Here is a 21,288-nt window from a genome sequence, read left to right as displayed (position 1 = left end):
GGCAGTTAATTGCACGAGAGGAGATTACCCAGCCTTGTGTGGCCTCGAAACATGTGCCTTCAGGGCTGCAGCGCAGCTTCTTGCCACTAGGTCACTTAGGTCATCCTGTTGTTGTTGTTGTTATGTGCCGTCGAGTTGCTTGTGACTCATAGCGACCCTGTGTACCAGAGCCCTAAAGCCTGCTCTATCCTGTGCCAATCTCATCGTCTCTGACACTTCTACTCCCACTACTCCAGTCACTGAAACCGTCCATCTCTCAAGGGTCTTCCTCTCCTGTGATGTCCCTCCACCCTCCCAAACATGATGTCCCTCTCCAACGACTGGTCCCTTCTTGCAACATGTACAAAGTATGTCAGATGAAGCTTCAGAAATCCTTGCCTCCAAGGAGCAGCCCGGCTTCATCCTCTCCAAGACAAACCTGTTTGTTCTCCTAGCAGTCCATGGTATATTCAACACTCTTCTCAAGCACCACAGCTCAAAGGCATCAGTTCTCTTTCTATCATCCCTAGTCACATCCAGCTCTCCAATGCATAGCACGCAATTGAGAAGACTATAGCCCAGATCAGGCACATCTTAGTCTCCAGACTGACATCGTTGCTCTTCAGTACTCTGGAGAGGTCCCTGACAGCTGACTTTCCCTATGCAATTCATCTCTTGATTTCCGGCTGCTGCTACAAAGAGTGTTAACTGTGTATCTAAAATAATGTCAGGAAGCTCTAGCAGTATGCTCTGTAGGGAGTTGTGCTGCTTACCCAAAGCTTAGCAGGCCTCTCTGGCGGTTCTAATCCACCAGCGACTGACTCTTCAGAAGACAGTTGAGCAATTTCCTCCTTTTAATTTTACAGTCCCGGAAACCCATTGGAGGGTCAGCTTTAAGTTGGCTTCTACTCAACAGCAGTGAGGGGGAAGCCATATCTAAGGCCCTCCACTGGTACAAGAGGTTGGTATTTGTCCTACAAAGCCATCCAGTTAAGAAAACACTATGACAAAAGACATGGAAAGAATTTTCAGAGGACAATATTCAAACGGCAAACAGACACATAAAGAAATGCTCCAAATAATTGACATTAAGAGAGATGCAACTAAAAAACCACAATGAGGTACCATCTCACTCCAGTAAGAGTGGCAAAGTTTAACAGGGCAGCAAGTAATAGATGTTGGAGAGGGTGTGGTGAGAAAGGAACTCTTAGACATTGCTGGTGGGATTGTAAAACTGTGCAACCACTCTGAAAGGCAGTTTGGTGCTTCCTCAAAAAGCTGAACATAGAAATTCCATATGACCCAGCTATTCCACTCCTTGGATATACCCTGAGAATAGGAGAACTGAGGCACAAACTGAGATTTGTACACCAATGTTTATAGCAGCATTATTCACCATCACAAGAACATGGAAACAGGCCAAATATCCAACCACAAATGCATGGATTGAGAAATTATTTTACATTCACACAATAGAATACTACGCAACACGCAGGAACAAGAACTTTGTAAATTATTCCCTAACTTGGGAGGGACTGGAGAGCATTATGCTGAGGGAACTAACTCAGTCCCACAAGGGTAAATATTGTATAAGACCGTTATTGTGAATGAGTATAAGGATACAGGCGGAGTGGGAGAGGCTGGAAGCAGAGGGATGTGGATGTGCAGGGGGAAGGGGGCATTAATCATTGGGTTGTACAATTTGATGGGTGGGGTGAGGGAAATGGAAAGATCTTGTTCAATTTGTATTAGAATTTTGTAAATAAACTAAAGGGAGAAAAAGAAAGAAATCGCCATGAGGCACAGTTCTCCTCTGTAACGCATGGGGCTGTTATGAATTGGAATCAACTTAACAAGAGTCATTTTGCTGTTTGAACTCATGTCTGGCACAAGGCAGCGCCTTAATCATGTGTCCAATCAGACATCTAATCAATCCATTCGTTCACTCATTAGTGATTGTGTTTTGAACGGCAGTTGTCCAAAGGTCACGAATAAAAGTGAACATTCCCGGGGAGTGTGCTTTCTGACTTTCCCTCGTGGAAGCCTGAAATGCCTAGGAGACTTTTATCTAACTGTATAAGCAGGTGGTATTCTGTGCTGCAATACATCTGCTCCCTTTAAAATACTATGCATGTTTCCAATTACTCATTGCTGAAATAATTTCATTTCCCCCCTGAAACATCCACTGGTAAATTGACTTTCCTGAAAGATGTACCACCTTCCTTCTGTGGCTTCATCCACCCCCAGTGCATGCCCCATTGTGAGCGGCTTGTCCTTAAGAGACCTTTGGAATATTCTATAAGCTTTTATAGCCTGCAATGAAAATGCACCCAGAGACAAAGCCAAGGGTGTCTTTCATGGGGGTGTGGGAGGGCAGGGGAAGTTCTTCCCCAAGCCTTCTTTGGTTTCCCAACATCACCTACATGTTTTCCTGTTTTTACTTATATATTTCAACTTGCTCCTCTCACCTCTACCACCTAGAAGAAGTTTTAGAGTTGAATGTTTGAGTCAAGGGGTTCTCAAATGGAATGCATGTTAGAGCCATCCAGCGGCTTGTAGATACAGTTCGCTGGGCTCCATCCTCGAAGGCCCTGGCTCAATAGGTCTGGAGTGGAGTCTCGGACTTTGCATCTCTGACAAGTTCCCGGGAGATGCCAATGTCGCCGGAGCAGAGACTACACTTCGCGAAGCATCGTTGTGGACAAGCTGAAGTGCACACAAAGCACTGAGAAAATGAAGAATGCAGCCGCAGCAGGCTTCGATCCAGAGTATTTGACCTTGACACCCCAGGCATAAGGCTGTGTTGAAATTTCCTCTGAGCATCCTGATACCTTAAAGCCCAGAGAGGTTATGATTTGCTCAAGGTCATACAAAAAGGTGAAGGAGAAGCAAGACTGGGGCCTGGGCCTCTTGGCTGTCAGGACACCTCTCTCCGCACAGTACGCCGTTGTGTGCGCACGCACTATGGTTGTAGGTACGCAAATGTGAATGTGTGAGTATGTGCTTTCATGTGTATGTGCGTCATCTGTTGTGTGTAGGCATGAGTGTCCATGTATGTCTGTGGGCGTGGGCACGTCCATTCACATGTGTGTGTGTCTGTGTTTCTCTGTCTGTATAATCATCTCTTCTGTCCTAGGAATAAGGCTCCACAATGTATGTTGATTTATTGCACAAGTAAAGAATCAGCCTGCAGCTAGATTTTTTTTCTTTGTTTGTTTTGGATTTGTTTATTTTGTGGTTTTTTTTTTATTTTGATGGAAGTTTAGAGACTTTGGATTTCTATTCATTCGTTGTTGCACACTTTCCTCCCTGCCCACCTGTCTCCCCCAGTTCATTTTTCTCTTTGAAAAGCTAAAAAAAAAATCTTTCATTGTTATACAACCCCTCCACCCCGTCCACTCCACTATGTAGCTTTCATTCTGGACTCTTGTCATGACAATAATACCTAATCATATATTCCTCCTGAACAGTTCTCTCCCTCATTTGTTTGAAGGCAGTATACATTATTTATCCCCTCTTTGTTTCCCTCCAACTCTGATGTCAGTCTCGCTTTACAACAGTGGCGCTATGCAGTATTTGTCCTTTTGTGACTGAGATAGTTCACTCAGCACATTTCACTCAGGTATTTCACTCAGGGTCACCCATTTTGTATAATAATTCATTAGTTCCTTCTTTTTCAATGCAGCATAGTATTCCATTGTATGAATATACCAAAGCTTCAGAGCTGGTTTTTAAAGTTGTCTCAAATTTTCCTCTTTCCTAAACTGCTGTACCACTCCATCTTCTCTAACATCAACTATTTCTATCTCCCCTCGGTCCCTCTCCCTTCAGCCATTGAGTTCTGAAATTAATTTAGTATTTCACAGAATTTACAAACCATTGCCTATGAAGGCTGGTAGATCCAAAATCTACGGGTCACAAAGCAATCTGGGGGTTCTTTCTTCGCTGGCTGGAGCCAAGAATAAAATACCCACACCCAGTCACACTTTGAGGTCCCCTCTTGCCCTCGGACTCATTGAGAAGTTCATCATTGCCTTACATGGAGGGGGGGCAGGGAATCAAACCTTCCACAGTCTCTCACATCCCCTCATTCCTCACTGCCTGTTCCCCTCCTCTCCTCCCCCACAACCTCTCTCCTCTCTTTAAGTCATTGGTGTGAATCGTTACTGTGTTCAACTACTAACAGAAAGGTTGCAGAGTAAGTCTACCCACAAAAGCTCGGAAGAGAGGCCTGGCAATCTCCTGTTGAACCAGCCTTTAGAAACCCCACAGAGGGAGAGCCTAGTTCTTCTCTGACACTTATGGAGTCACTGTGAATTGGAGTCACTGACAATTTTATTTTTACTTCTAAATAACATTTTTAGGGAGCTCTTGTAGTTTAGTGGTAAGGAGTTGCTTTGTTAGCCCAAAGGCTCATGGTTCAAATCCACCAGCGGCTCTGCAGGAAAAAGATGGTCACTCTCCTGCCATGCAACATACAGCCTCTGAAAACCTACTGGAGGGTCAGCTATGAGTCAGTTCTGACCAGATAGATGATACAAATACACAACTATAACAACAAGAACTATGTTTTTACCTTGGTTGTCTCATGGAATGTCCAAAGCATTTCCTCAAAGCCTTTACAGAGGAGAAAACAGCCTCTGAGAAGTTCTGTAGCTTGTTAGGATCCGAAGGCAGGGTTGGTACACTGCATCCTACCCCAGGTCTGACTAACCCCAGAACCTCTGGCTTATCCACAGAGAAATATGCTAACACGTTACTTGCTCAGGGGCACTGGCTCTTTCTCAAGATGACAAAGCAGAGGTTCCCTGTCTAAGAGGATCTCCTACAAGTGATACTGCCCAGCGCACTGAGGTGGGGGCGAGGGGAGAGAGGGAAAGAGGCAGAGAGGGAGAGAGAGCACGTAAGGTCTAGGAGTGACCACAAGATGATTCCCAGCAGTCAGGAAGTTGAAAGACAAATCGCATTAGGAAAATCTGCTGTCAGGGACCTCTCCAGAGTGCTGAGGAGCTGTCATGTCAGTCTAAGGTGTGCTTGATCCAGGCCATGTTGTTGTTGTTGCTATGGGCCATCGAGTCGCTTGTGACTCATAGCGACCCAATGTACAAGAGCCCTAAACCCTGCTCTGTCCTGTGCCAACCTCGCCATCTCCGACAGTCACTCCCACCACCCCAGTCACAGAATCGATCCATCTCATTGAGGATCTTCTCCCGCACCATAGTCTTTGCATCAGAGAGCTGGACAATGACTAAAGATGATAAAAGAATTGATGTCTTTGAGTTATGGTGCTGGATAAGAGCTTTGAACATACCGCCAAGAGAACAAACAGGTCTTGGAGAAGGTGAAACCACGTTGTTCACTGGAGGCAAGGATTTTGAAGCTCTGTCTCATATACTTTGGGCACGTTTCCAGGAGGCACCAGTCCTTGGAGAAGGACGTCATGCTTGGAAGAGTTGGAGAGACACCACAAAATAGGAAGACCCTAGATGAGACGGATTGACACAGTGATTGGGGTTATTAGGGCAGGTGTATCGGAGACGTGAGATTGGCTCAGGCTGTGTGCATAGGGTTGCTATGAGTCTCAGGCAACTTGATGGGATATAATAATAAGGGGGAAACTATAGCATTACTTTGAGAGCTGGAAAGAAACATAGAGGAAACCTCCCTATATGGTGAAGAGGCTTTAACAAAGCCTGAGACCCCTTTGTGGGTCTCTGCGCAACCAAAGACAATAGTGGGACTTGGCTTCTGTATCTGTCAGACAGAGAGTCAGGTGTTCCCCATTCTCAGGGAAACCCTGCCCTCCTTCCCAGTCTCTTCAAGTCAAAGGGCCAGGAGGAGGGAAGACTCCTTGATGTGTCTCTTAGATCCCCCAAGAGTTTCCTCTTGGCAGACCTGGGGTGTCTCAGCCAGGGACTGTGGTCATCTGTCATAAAGGCTCTAGAACCAGTCAAGGTGATCCAGGTGCCACTTCCACAATGTGTTGCTGTCCGTTCGCCAGCAACTGACAGCGTCTCCCTGATGGGGGCAAACATGACGGAGATACATCCTTCGGGAGAGGATCCGAGAGTCAATCCAGCTTGATTTTATCGGGATCTGCAGTGCATTTATATACAAGCGTGTAAACAGGAAGACAAGATAGGGTGGGCCTGCAGACATGGGACATGCGGTTGGATAGGAGAACCTCAGCCTTGTGTGGACCACTCCCAGCTCAACAGACGTGGCAGCTCTCTTCCTAGGTGGCGAGCTTTCTCAAGCCAGTACAGCCAAACACAGGGGAGCTTTCTCTACCCCCTATTAAAAGGCTGTTGGGAGGCTTGCACTTATCTGGAGCTAGGCGATCTGTCCTGGCCAAAGACCCTCCCTTCCTCCCCAACATTCCCCAACAACAATGCACTTATAACCCCCACCTCCGGCTCACAGGCACTCTCGTGCACCCATAAATGCGCAAAAGTTCAAATGTGTTCTCATCCGCTCACACACTTGCACTATCCACACACACACTTGCACACAAGCTATACTCACGCACCCTCTGACGCTCGCACACATTCTCACACACCCACTTCCACACTCATGCACTTGCTGACACACGCATGTCCACAGTCACACACACACTTACGTCCACACTTACCTTCAAGCAAACCAACGCTGGCTCACACACTCACTTGTTCAAATGCACACTCACAGCTTGACCCACACAGACTCACAGGCGCACACACACACACACACACACACACACACACACACGCATTCATGCTCACCCCACACACATAGACACATATACACATACAGAGTCAAGTCTCATATTCAGTGACACACACATACCCATGCTTTCTCTCACACTTGCTCACACTCACCCACACCTGTTCTCACACACTCATACACTCTCACCTTCACTCACACACATATTACACACACTCATATGCTCACACTCCAGTATCCTTTCCTTTCATGTTCATCTCATGTTCAGTTATGCACACATTCCCCTTCTCTCTCTCTCTCACACACACACACACACACACACACACACACACACACACTCAACACTTCGGGAGAGAGGAGAAGCGGAGGGTTGGCAGTGATGGAGAGCTCCATTCAGCGCCAAGCATCGATCTGATCTGGCTCTCTGTGTTGTCATGGTAACAGCTCTTCCATGGAGAAATCAGCTCAGGACCAGGAGGCCTCCCTTCCTCAGCCCTCTCCCTTCCCCAAATGACCCCTCTCTCTCTCTTTCTGCTGCTCTCCAGTCCCCTGCCCCCAGTATGTTCTGGTCAGCCTTCCATCTGCCCTTGACCATCACCCTGTCCAGCCAGGACTCTGCCTCTATTCTGCTTCCCCACTTCCTTCTTCTCTCCTCTCCTTCACTCCTCTTCTCTGCCTTCTGCTCCCTCTCACCCTCCAGTACCTGGAGTCCCAGTCCAGTGTGGCTGCAGCTATCTCTTTCCTCAGCACCCCCAGACATGCACACAGCAGGAGGCTTGAGGCAGGCACCATCGGTAATCACCATGGTGGTTTTTGTTGGATGCTGGCAAGTGGATCCAGACGCCTAGTGACCTGAGCAGAATTGCCACACAAGGTTTCCAGAAACAGACTGCCGCAGCTTTCTGCCAGAGCAACTGGTGGCTTCAAACCACTGACTGTTTGACCAGAGCTGAGAACTTCAACCATTGCATCGCCAGGGCTCCCTGCATCCTTCCCCGGGAGAGGGGTAAAGGCCACTGCTCCATTCCGTCTCCCTGCGACAAGAGAAAGAAGAGCTCAGATCTCAAAGTCTTGGTAGACTTGGAATCTCATCCTTGCTCCATCATTTACTAGCTTTGCAACTTTTGGCAAATGGCAATTTTGTGAGCTTCAGTTCCCTCATATAAATAAATAAATAAATGCATAATAACAGTAATCATCTTACTGAGCCATTGTTGTTGTTGTGTACTGTCTAGTTGGAACCGACCCATAGCTGACCCTCTGGCGAGTTTTCAGAGGCAGTGAATCGCACGGGAGGAGATTACCCAAAGTCTGCTGTTAGGGACCTCTCCAGGGTACTGAAGAGCAATGGTGTCACTCTGGAGACTAAGGTGCGCCTGATACAGGCCATGGTCTTTGCAATCACTTGTTATGCATCAGAGAGTTGGACAATGACTAGGGAGGATAGAAGGAGAATTGATGCCTTTGGGCTGTGATGTTGGAGAAGAGTATTGAATGTACCCTCGACTGCCAAGAAAACAAACAGATTCATCCTGGAGAGGGTTAAACCAGGCTGCTCCTTGGAGGCAAGGATTCTGAGGCTTCATCTGACATACTTCGAACATGTTGCAAGGAGGGAGAGGTTCTTGGAGAGGGACATCATACTTGGGAGGGTGGAGGGACGGTGTAGAAGGGGAAGACCCTCTATGAGGTGGATTGATTCAGTGACTGGGGTAATCGGGATGGGTGTGTCGGAGGCAGTGAGATTGGCACAGGATAGAGCAGGGTTTATGGCTGTTGTACATAGGGTCGCTATGGGTCGCAAGCGACTCGACAGCACATAACAACAACAAACAACAACAACTCCTGTGGAACAGCTAGTTGGTGGCCTCAAACTGTGTGTCTTTGGGATTGCAGTGTAGCTTCTTGCCAGTAAGCCACCACGAGGAGTACAAAATAAGATACGGTGCCAATAACAACTCACATTGCTTGAGCTCTTAGTAGATTGTTGTTGTTGTTATTGTATACTGCTGAGGCAGAATCAACTCATAGCTGACCCTCCAGCTGGCTTTCAGAGGCAGTAGGTCACTCGAGAGTTGATTGCCCATCGTTCTTCCATGGAGCAGCTGGTGGATTCAAACCACGTGCCTTTGGTTGGCAGTGCAGCTTCTTGCCATGAGGCCACCAGAGCTCCCTGAATGATATACTAGGCATCCAATATCTAACTCCGTCCTGTGAGGAAGCCACAGCTATTGCCTAACGTACACACTGAAAAGACTGATGGACGCGCAGCCTGCTCAATGCTTACTGCTTGGGAGCCCTGGAGTTAGTCTTTGATCCCAGTGAGGATGTTTGTGGAGCTCTTGGATTCAAACTCTGTTTTCTTGTCCCTAGTACTTGGGATAAGATGATGAAGAGACTGAGATTGTTAACAGCTTTAGTTTGCTTGGTTCCATAACCAACACACTTGGTACCAGCAGCCAGTAATCAAAAGACAAATTGTGTTGGGAAAGTCTCCTGTCAGGGACCTCTCCGGAGTACTGAAGATGTCAGTATGGAGACTAAGGTGCGCCTGATACAGGCCATGGTCTTTGCAATCACCTGTTATGCATCAGAAAGCTGGACAATGACTAGGGAGGATAGAAGGAGAATTGATGCCTTTGAGCTGTGGTGCTGGAGAAGGGTATTGAATATACCGCGGATAGCCAGAGGAACAAACAGGTTCATCCTGGAGAAGGTGAAACCAGGCTGGTCCTTGGAGTCAAGGATTCTGAAGCTCCATCTGACATACTTTGGACATGTTGGTCCTTGGAGAGGGACATCATGCTTGGGAGGGTGGAGGGACAGAACAAGTGAGGAAGACACTCTATGAGGTGCATTGATTCAGTGACTGGGTGTGTTAGAGACAATGAGTTTGGCACAGGACAGAGCAGGGCTGTTGTACATAAGGTCTCTATGAGTCGCAAGCAACTCGACGGCACATAACAACAAACAACAAGTGTTTGGATACGGCAAGTAGATTTCCTGGCACACACTTGGTAGTAAAGAAATCTCCCTCCTCCCCTGTCAGTGTGGAGACACTTGTGTCCATTTGCTGCTCAGTGGTGACTTCCACGTTGCTGTGACGCTGGAAGCCACGTTGCCAGTACTTCAGCTACCAGCAGGTGGATGGACACCTGTGGTGGTCAGAGCTGAGCAGAGTTCCCAGACTAGGAACAGGGACCTCATGTATAGGCTGTGAAAACCCGTGGGGTCTCCACAGAACACTGACTGGCTTGCTTTGGGCATGTTATTAGAAAGGGGCAGATGGTTCGAGGAGGTTGGGTAAAGTCAATGAAAGTGAGATGTGGGCTGATACAATAATGAAATTATGGACTCCACCTTCCCAGCGATCATGAAGGTGGCGGAGGGAACACTCCGTGGTGTGTGACATCGCCTTGAGTTGAAGCTGACTTGATGACCACTCTTGGCAACAAGCTACTTAATGAAATCATTTAATACAGGATCATCGTGTATCAGAATCGACTAGATCATGAGGTGGGGGAAGGTTATTGTGGTTTCGAATATGCCTCAGGTGTGAGAAACGCCGTACCAAGTTACGCACAGATCTTATCCTTGAGAGGCGCCAGGTGCTGTGGCTGAGGCCGACAGGTGGATGCTGAAAGCAGTGTGATGTGCTTTGAAGAGCCCACACTCACGAACAATGAGGTCCCAGAGCTGCTAAACCCCTCCCAACTTACCTGCTGAGTCACCTCAGACAGGTCGCTGTACCTTTCTGAAGCCTTGTCTCCTGATCAGTGAAATGGGACCCTCCGTGGTGCCCAACTTAGCAGGAGATGGTGAAAAGTAAACAGAAAATAGACCCACAGCCTCCAGTCCAGGGGTCTGTAAAGATGGAATCTGAAATGTCAATGCGTCTGTCATCAGCATAGCTGACATGAAGGGAGAAAGGGGCCATTCGGAGGCATCAGGAAGGGTTCACAAAGCAGAGGTGCCTCACACAGAATCTTGGAAGAAGAGGTGTTGGCAAGGCTGTCTGGAAGGGAAGGGCATTTGAGGCAAAGGATACAGGCGAGGCAAAGGCCCCGAGACAGTCTGGGGTGAGCAGGGCAGGGCACACGGTGTGAATAGTAATCACTAGCATTTATGGGGAGCTTACTATGTGACTGGCATTGCTTTTGATCTGTGGTTCACCATCCCGTCTGCACATTAAAAAAGAAAAAAGAAAAAAACCACAACAAAAACTGGAGGGAGTCTTTGTTGTGTGGTAGCTGGATGCTAGGCCTCATCCGCAGAGAACCTTATTTCACTGATTTGGGGAGGGGGTGGCCCAGTCATCAGTGCTTCTTAAAAGATCCTCAGGTGGTCAGACATGTATGCAAGATTGAGATGCTCTCAGGAGAAGTAGTAACTCACTCAAGCTCTGTACAGAGGTAACTTGTGGTCGCTGTGAAGCTGAACACTGTGACACTGGTGTGTCAAATGCGATAACGGTTACTCACGGTGGACAGTGTTTGGTGGAGCTCCCTGGTTGAAACAAGCTTGGAAGCAGGAGTGGCGTCCATAGCTTGCCTCTGGAAACCCTATGAACCTGGAGACAGGATGAAAGTCACGCACACAAGTGTCGAGGACTTCCTTTCATAGGATCGCTATGAGTCACTTACGACTCGACGGCACTTAGCAAAAACAACAACAACAAGAAGGTAGGGACTAGAGCACAAAGAGATTAAATGCCACATCAGAGATGGCACAGCTAGAAGCTGGAATGACAGATCAAGATGGTGCGGGCGGAATCCAAAGTCTCTGTAAATTTTCATTAAAATTAGTATAATAATAATAATAATAATAAAAGAAAACAGTGAAGTCGGACGAAATGGTGAATGGGATTCCATCCGGCTCTAACAATATGCTTCTATGCCTACTCACACTCATCAATAAGGCCTGGAATAAATGAGAGACTTGACTGATCCCCTTACACAGTACCCCAGGTGCCCTCAGCCTGCTGAAATGTCAGAGCATATCTTGTGTTTGGCCATCCATTCACCCATCATCCATCTCTTAGAAGGAGGCTTTGAGGACCTGCTGTGAGAGTTAATAGCACGTGTCCACATGGCTACTGTTTGCTAAGTACCAGCGATGCAGGAATGAAGAAGATAGACGTGGTCCCTGCCTTCCATGTCCTGTTAGAGCTGGAAAGACAGACACTTAGGAACTCATCATGCACGTGAAGATCTCAACACTGTGCCTTAAAGAGGGCAGGTGTGTTACATTAGTGATAGAGGAAAGAACACCAGGGATGTAACGTAGAAGGAGCGGCAGAGATGGTCTCCCAGACATTTCTTTAGAAGTGGAAACCTGAAGAAGAAAGAGCCAACTTCATAAAAATTTAAAAAAAGTCAGAGGAAGCTCTTTCCAGGCAGAGAGGAAAGCAAGTTCAGACGCAGGTGCTGAGGCTGGAAAGGACTGAGCTTATTCTATGAACTGAAAGATGCCTGGGGTGTTCTGACAACATCGGTGGAGAGGAAGCTGGCACAGGAAAGGCTGGTTCAGTGGTTCAGTCAGCAGATACCACAGCCCCTGATAAAGATTACAAGGGGGGGGGGGGAATAATAGTGTTTATGGAAGAGATACAGCAAGACTGACGTGGTCAGAGCTGCCTTTTTACAAACATTCTTCAGTGTGCTGTATGAAGATTACAGAGAGAACAGCCAGAATGGAAGCAAAGAGCCCTGTCTGAGTAGCAACTGTTCAGGGACTGGACTGTTATGGTGGGGAGAAATGGTTACTTTTGACGTTACCTGGGACATTTATCCACCCATCTAGCCTATTCTATCCATCCATCCATCTATCCATCCATCCATCCATCCGTCTATTCATGTACGTATCCATTAATCCATATATCCATTCATCTAAGCAGCCAAACATCCATCCATCCATCCATCCATCCATCCATCCATCCATCCATCTATCCATCCATCCATCCATCCGTCTATTCATTTACGTATCCATTCATCCATATATCCATTCATCTAAGCAGCCAAACATCCATCCATCCATCCATCCATCCATCCATCCATCCATCCATATAGCCATCTGTCTACTCATCCACCCATATATCCTTTCATCTAACGAACCAAACCTCCAGCCATTCAAACACCCATATATCTAAACACCCATCCATCTGTCTATCTGTCCATCCAGCCATTTGTCCATCCATCTATTCATCTTTTCATGTGCTCTAACCTACCCAGTTATTCATCAACACCTCTAAAATACTGATGCAAGGCGGTATACCAGATGTATTTTTTTCAATTAATTCTCATGAAAGTTTACAGAGACTTAGAGTTTCTAGTCATTTATTGTTGCCCTTTTCTCCCTGCCCACACCCGCCCCTCAATTCCCTCTTCTCCTTGAAAAGTAAAAGAAAAATTCTTTCATTGTTGTGCAATCCTATTTTTTAACAAGATGCTTTATGCTCTCTGGAAGTCACAGAGGTACAGAGAGACTCGAAAACATCTATCTCATCCCGGTTCAAGGCAGGCCGTAACAGCAGCCCATGGAATAATCTAAGAGGTGTGGAGACTCTCTCTTACCAGTGGTGATCTGTTTACCCAACACTGACGGAAGGTGAAAGTCTGCAGTGATTCACCACTCTCTTTTTTTATCGGTGAGGACTTTTCTGGACTACAGTGAAAGGAAAAGTTAGAGGACAACAGCAAGACAAGGGGAAATGACAGCCTTAGAATTCAGCTTGGGGATAGATTTTTAAAAAAAAAATTAAGGGATACTAGGAAGCGACAGACGCAGCACAGATGGCACTCTCCCACAGACCCATCTATAAGGTCCTGCAGGATGAGTTTGAAGTCCCCCGTTGGCCACCTGCCGGTGATTCACTGGCTGGCCTCCAGGAGCTGTCAAGAAGAGCAAGGCTGGCTACTTCTGCTCCAGGCACAGCACAGGCCATTCCAACCAGGATGCGGAGACTCTGCAAGAGAAGAAGTCACAGAGCCTGAAGCAGAAGAGCTCAGAAAGGCAGAGTCCCATAAGGACAAAGCTCTGGAGCTCTGCTGTCTCTATGGCTTGCCAATTTGAGCAGGTCATTTAACCTCTTGATTTCCCTGCTCACTGGAGATACAATTGCACCTTCCCTGCAAAGATGAAAGACTTAATATTGATTGTTATGATATTTACACAGCTGGGAGCTCTGGCGGTCTCGTGGTAAGGAGTTGTGGTGCCAACACACAGGCAGGCAGTTCATATCCACCAGCTGCTCCATGGGAGAAAGATGGACAATCTCCGTGTGATTTACAGCCTCTGAAAACTCACTGGAGAGTCAGCTGTGAACCATTTCTGACCCAGTGCTATACAAAAACAACAGCATTCCAATTACTACCTGCCATCGGATAAGCACTGTGTGTATGGTTGTTAATAACTGGTGCCCCTACTTCATTCTTCTGTCTAGTTCTGCAGACAAACTCCAGGATTAGACGATGTATGTGCCTCTGGATTCCAAGGAGCCCAGCCCTGGGGAGTGCGGAGAAGTTGTGGTGCCCTGGGGGTAACCGAGATCAGGTGTATTAAGTTTATGGCTAATCTACCTGTTTTATTAGTGTCGTTAAGTCAAGGGCTCCTGGAAAGTGTATCCCCAGTTGTTTTACTTCCTGTCCCGAGCCCTTTGTGGGTGTACGGATATGGAGCAGACTGTTCTCCTGTCTATCCCAGACCTCAGGAGGGAGAAGGCAGGCTATTGTAGAGTGTAGATTTGGAGTCAGACTCGGCTTCATCTCTGCTCAGATATGGACAAGTCACCTCTCTGAGCCTCAGCTTCCTTAAGCAGAAGATTGTAAATAGTGCTGGACGTGAGAAACCCAAACTGTGGCTGGCTCAGATTTGGTGGCATCTAGAAACTGTGAGGATAGATGTCATCAGGGTCAGAAAGGTTCAAAACATATTGGTTGAGGATGTGGGCCCTGGACCGGCTCCCTGGTTTCAGATCTTCCAATCGTCTCCTCTTCTTGGTTCTATTTGGGTCTGGGAAAAAGTATGTGCCTGAAGTTTTGGCCCACAAATACAGCCATGCTCCCCTATGGCCATTGCCCCGGGATCTTCAGGGAGTCTCAAGTTCTTCTTTGAATAGCTAAAGTACTACTTCAATAGCTAAAGTACTACTTTAATAGCTAAAGCTCTGGTGGCCCAGTGGCAAGAACTTGCACTGCAATCCTGAAAGCACGCAGTTCGAATCCATCAGCAGAAGGATGGGTAGGCTCCTCCTGTGAAATTAACTGCCCCTAAAAACCCGCCAGAGAGAGAGGGTCAGCTTTGGGTTGGTTCTGACTCAACAGTACACAACAATAACAAAGTATTACCCCTACCCTCATATTTGATAAGGAAAGGCCAAACTAAAAAAAATCCCTCCAACTCCCTGTCAAGTTGGAACCAACCCTTAGCTGATTCTCCAGTGGGTTTCCAGAGGCCATAAATCACATGGGAGGAGAGACTGTTCATCTGCCTCCCTTGGAGCAGCCGGCGGATTTGAACCCTAACCTTTGGGTTGGCAGCCCAACTCCTTACCACTAAGAGCTTGGGCCACAGAGGCAGGGCCAACACATTCTGCAAGGATGGTGTCAACTGGCACTTAGACATTGGCTTTCATACTCCTTCGTCTGTTTTGGTTTTGATTCCCCCCCCCCTTTGTAATGCAAGGTTATCTATTGCCAGGAGAACAATGTCTGAATCGATGGATGATTTTGGGCCAAGAATAAAGATGACAGTTCCCTCATCATTGTAACTCATCATTTCTCCTCATTTCCTTGATGTTCTGTGCCCTCAGTAACCCTGAGTTTCAACCCCAGTTCTGTCACTGTCTAGCTGTGAGAACTTGGACACGTTATTAACTGTGTCCCTATTTTCCTTGTCTAAAAGATGAGCTTAATAATATATGGATTTCATTTGTGAAGGGCAGTTTGTTAGTTGTGAACTAGTGGGAAGGGGGAAAAGAATGGCCCATTGCCATTGAATAGATTCTGACTGATATTGAACTTACAGGATGGAGTAGAACTTCAGGCTTTACAGAAGCAGACTGTAACATCTGTCTTTCACATAGAAGCTAGTGGATTCGAACTGCCACCCTTTGGTTAGCAGCTCAACACTTACCCCACTGCACCAGCAGGGCTCAGGAAGAACTCAATAACTGCTGTTTCCTTTCAATCAACCACAGGTACAATCTCCAGAATGGACCATTGCCAGTAGCAGATGATGAACTTCTGGGATTCATTCATTCAATCCCAGAAGCCTCTCCTCATTCCAGGCATGAAAGATGTTTTATTGTGACCCATAGCATTTTTCAAGTTTTTGCTTAACTTGCCTGGAGATGGGACAAAGTCAACCCACCCCGTGGTTCTGAGAGTGGCTGTGGGAGTCTTATGCAGACAAACTTGTGTGGTAGAAATTTCCAAATTCAACGACCAACTGAGTGGTGGGGCATTCTGGGTAGCTGGGTTTGGTCAATACTTAGCTGGTACACACTATCTCCCACTGTCCATTCTCTTCTCAATACTGTCTCCTTGTTCTGTTTCTTACCCCTATATGAATGGTATAAAATGGGCTTTGAGAGGCAGGTGCCCTTGGGCTTGAATGTTGTCACTGTCACCTACTAGCACAGTTCTTTGAACCAAATATGACTTTGACTATGACATACACCATTATTTTACCTATTCCCAAGGGGAAGGGGCAATCTCTGCCAACCTGTGACATCATGAGTTGACTGCCCATCTTTCTCCTATGGAGCAGCTGGTGGACTCAAACCATGAACCTTTGTCTTGGCAGCACAGCTTCTTACCACTAGGCCCTAAGAGCTGGGAAGAAAATTTATCAGGTGATGTGATTGGAAATGAGTGGAGAGCTATATTTTTTCAGTAGAATAGTCAGCACAAGACTCTCAAAAAAACTTTCATGCTCGAACCACTCCAGTTTGATGATTTAATTTGGCGAGGCGTGAATGTTTGTAGCATAATCTTTGGCTTCTCATAAACTCCCAACACTTGGTAGGTGTGATACTCAGTACCTCCAGTTGTTAACCAAAAGGTTGAGGTTTGATTCCACCAGGGGCGTCTTTGAAAAGGCCTGGAATGTTAGCCATTAGGAACCGTAGGGAGCAGAGTTCTAATCTAACATACTCCATGAGTCATACCCAACTCAAGAGCAGCCCATTTGGGTCACAGATTATATAAGAGGCTCTCAAAGGGGGATGTGTACGCTTTGTTCTGTGTCCAAAAACCTAGATCTCTTTTTCTCATGGGAAGAGGGAGGCAGAGCACAGGAACACCGAGGGGCCTGGTAAAGAGAGGTGCTTGCCAGGCTCGGGCTACTGCACCCCACGGTCTCATTCAGCTTGACAGCTCCCTAGTAGAATGAAGGGCAAGGGGTCAAGCCTCCTCCTCACCCACCACACAGTCACTATCTGACTTTGGAAATGTCACATCTCCTGTGTGGGCATCTGTTTGCTCACCTGTAAAACAAAGGTTTGGGACTAGCTGAGTGTATTTAAGGTCCTTTCAGGCTCTAACCCTCTGTGTCATCCTAAACCTGAGCCGCGGCTGCCTCCTCCATGGATACGTTCCCACAGTGCCCTCTACCGGCCGCTCACCAGAGAGCAGCGACAGTACCCGCCCCAGGAAGACAGGAGCTCAGAGCTGGGGGACCAGGAAACTCCTACCTGCCTGTCTGTCATCCCTCTACTGAAGCCTTGGGCACTGAATTCCCAGAGTCTCACACGTTTGGAAAGAGAAACATAAAGCCTCTGCTGCATCAGCGGCGATATCTGCTATCATGTGTTTAATGCTAAGCTCTTTACCAAGCAAGCATGGCCTAGGTGCTGCGGGTAAAGTGATGAGAAGTCATGGGCCTTGGGAAAAGGGAAATGTCCCCACTGAAGGATGAGGATTTGCTAATGTGGAGATTGGATGGTGATTGTATAGTAATAAAATAATTTTTCTTTTACTTTTCAAAGAGAGAAGCAAACTGGGGGAGGAGGGGTGGGCAGGGAGAAAAGTGCAACAATGAATGAATGGAAATCTAAAATCTTTGTAAATGTTCATTAAAATTAATAAAATAACGTTTTAAAAAAAGAAAGAAAAGCAACTCCACAGTGGCCTTCTGGGAGAAGACTTTGATGCTGAAGGGCTCAAAGGAAGGCGTCAACAATGACTAGGAGATAATTCTTTTAGTATAATGTCCTCAAGGCTCCTCTGTGTTGTGTAATGTTTTCCTATTTTATTGTTTTTCAATGCTGAGGTAGCAGTGCATTATGTGGATATACCACAGTATTTCTATGCATTCATTTATTGATGGGACTCTGTGCATTGTAAATAATACAGCGATAAACATGGGTGTGCATATATCTTTTGCATTGCGGTTGTTTCTTTAGGGTATGTCCAGTCACAAAATGGGTACAGGCTATGAATAGACACTTCACCAGGACATTCAGATGGCAAACAAACACATGAAGAAAGGTTCAAAATCCCTAGCTATCAGAAAGATGCAAATCAAAACAACTGCCTGCAACAACAACAAAGTTCAATAAGGCAGCAAGCAACAAATTCTGGCAAGGTTGTAGAGAGATTGGAGTTCTTATTCACTGCTGGTGGGAATGTAAAATGGTACAGCCACTAATGGAATGTAGTCTGACACTTTCTCAGAAAGTTGGAAGTAGAAATACAATTTGACTCAGCAATTCCACTGCTAGGAATATGCTAAGTCACAATAATATCTCAGTCACAAAAGGATAAATACTGCACAACACCACTGTTATAAAATAGGACAGATGTGGGGGGGTGGTCGGAGGGGGATTGAGGATAGAGTGGATCATTTCTCCAAGTTCATAGATTTTCCAGAGGCATGTGGTTTAGGAAGTGGATGCCACTCCTGCTTACAAACCTGAACCAATCTGGGAGTTCTACCAAACACTGCCCATGATGTTGTTGTTGTTGTTATGTGCCGTCAAGTCACTTGCGACTCATAGCAACCCTATGTACAACAGCTCTGAACTCTTCTCTGTCCTGTGCCAATCTCACTGCCTCTGACACACTCATCCCTATTGCCCCAGTCACCGAATCAATCCATCTCCTAGAGGGCCTTCCCCTCCTGCCCCTGCCCTCCACCCTCCCAAGCATGATGTCTCTCTCCAAGGACCAGTCTCTCCTTACAACATGTTCAAAGTATGTCAGACGAAGCCTCAGAACTGCCCATGATAGGTAACGAATTATGGTGCTTGACACACCGATGGCACAGTTGTCCATCACCCCAGCAACTCTAAGTTACTTCAGTAGAGCAAATAGATCACTACTGTACCACTTAAAAGAATGTTCATCCCAAATCAATTAACATTTGGCCCCAGAGCCTGTGGCCCGAGGGCCCTACAGCATTTGTAAGTACTTGCACTCCCAAATGCTGGTGGGCTATGAGCCAGAGACCCCCAATTCAGCCCCAAGTGTTCCAAATGTGTTCCTCCTCAAGACGCAAGATGAGGCACCAGTATGTCATCCAGTGTAAAAACTGATTCACATTACAATAGCCATCAGCCTGCAGGTGTAGCCACATATTATGGCATTTTTTTATGAGAGAGAACAAATATTTATTAATGTTTTAAGGCAGTGATATTTGGAGTAAATTGTCTTTTGACATTAGACAACCAATACAATAGCTAATGTAGTTGTGAGTTTAATTCTATTTCTAAAGACCTTGAGGTGTCATGAGAAGGGAATTTCCTTGCACGAGAGTTTTTATTCCTGTCACATCCTTGTTTCTCTAATCTTGTCGTCCCTTTTCACTCAACACAGCCTTACATTTTGCCTGCTCACCTCTCCAGTAGACAGCATTATCTCTGTCAGAGTTGTTCCTCTTTGCACTGCCATTTAACTCCAATGAATACTTTTTCCTCATCTGATTTTGGTTTTTTGTATTACAGCACTTTTAAATACAGGCACACTCAAATGCTGGTGGGCTATGAGCCAGAGACCCCAATTCATCTGGCAAGTCTCATCCACTGACACCCACTTGGGGATGAAAATAAAGCCACAGAGCCCTAAGTGTTGCAAATGTTTCCCTCTTCCAGATGTGAGACGAGACGCCATCATATTGTCCAGCGTAAAAACCGATCCACAACAAACAACAGTGAGCTATAAACAACAACAAGCCGTGTACGTGTGTCATATTTCAGAAAAGATTCATGAGAAAAGATTCACAGACACATTCATGCTTTTTACCACATTCACACTCATTGCCCCCACCAGCAGGGACAACACAGGCACAAATATTTTGAGAAAAAGAGTCTAAATATTTTTCCCCCCACCTGACGCATTAGCTCTGATCCTAAAAGAACACTTGACAACATTCTACTGTGTCCCCGAAGAGTTAAGAATATTGGTCTCAAACTAGCTCTCCTGGCTCTTCAGAAAGCATTTGAAAGAATCAATGGAACGAGCTTCATCTTGGCATCTGAACCACCCTCTCATTATGACCAGAGCAGCATTTAAGTGCCTAACACTAAGAACAGATATGTCACTTCTCTTTGCTGAACCCCAGTTCCCACCTATAAAATAAAGGGAGCTCTGGTGGCCAAATTGTAAAAAGTTGTGTTGCCAACTCTGAGGCAGGCAGTTCAAATTCACCAGCTGCTCCATGGGGGAAAGATGGGCAATCTCCTCCCTAGGATTTTTAATTATTATTATTATCATCATTATCATTATCAATTTTAATGAAAATTTAGAGATTTTGGATTTCCATTCATTCATTGTTGCACTTTTCTCCCTGCCCACCCCTCCCCTCCAGTTCATTCTTCTCTTTGAAAAGTAAAAGAAAAAATCTTTCATTTTTATACAATCCCTCCCACCAAGTCCACTCACCTATGCAGCCTTCGTTCTGGACTCCTGTCATGACAATAATACCTAATCATATATCCCTTTTAAACAGTTCTTTCTCCAATCTGTTTCAATGCAGTACACATAATTTATCCTATCTTTCTCGGTCTCCACCCAACCCCTGTGTCAGTCCTATTGTACAACAGTGGCCCTATGCAGTATTTGTCCCTTGTGACTGAGATATTTCACTCAACATACTCCCTGGGATTTATAGACTCTAAAAATTCACTGGAGGGTCAGCTATTGAACCAACTCTGACTCAATAACAATGAGGTATTGTTTTTACTGGCTGGTGGCGCGCTCCATAGTTACTCGCACTGTTAACCCAAAAGGCAGTTTGGATCTCCCAGCAGCTCCATGAGAGAAAGACAGGCAAGCTCCTCCCACTTGGTTTATATGATTTTAGGCAAGTTGCATCTTCTGTCTGGATATCTGTTCGTCTGTTAAATAGGGAGCTCTGGTGGCCTAGAAGGCAGGAAGCTGTGCTGCAATCCCAAAAAGGGACGAAACCACTAGCGGCTCCACATGAGGATGGGCACTCCTCTCACGCAATTAACTGCCTCTGAAATCCCCCAGAGGGTCAGCTGTGGGTCACTTCCAACTTGATGGAACATCACAACAGTCTGTTAAACAAAGGTTTGGGACTAGATGGAAATACATCCGGGGAGGCAGTGTGAAAGTAAAGGTCAATTTGTTTCATTTATCCGCAGTG

This window comes from Elephantulus edwardii, unplaced genomic scaffold (genome assembly GCF_000299155.1).
Source record: "Elephantulus edwardii isolate Elephantulus edwardi_28Jun2011 unplaced genomic scaffold, EleEdw1.0 scaffold00117, whole genome shotgun sequence".
NCBI classification, from domain to species: domain Eukaryota; kingdom Metazoa; phylum Chordata; class Mammalia; order Macroscelidea; family Macroscelididae; genus Elephantulus; species Elephantulus edwardii.
Note: the sequence above shows the minus strand (reverse complement) of the source record.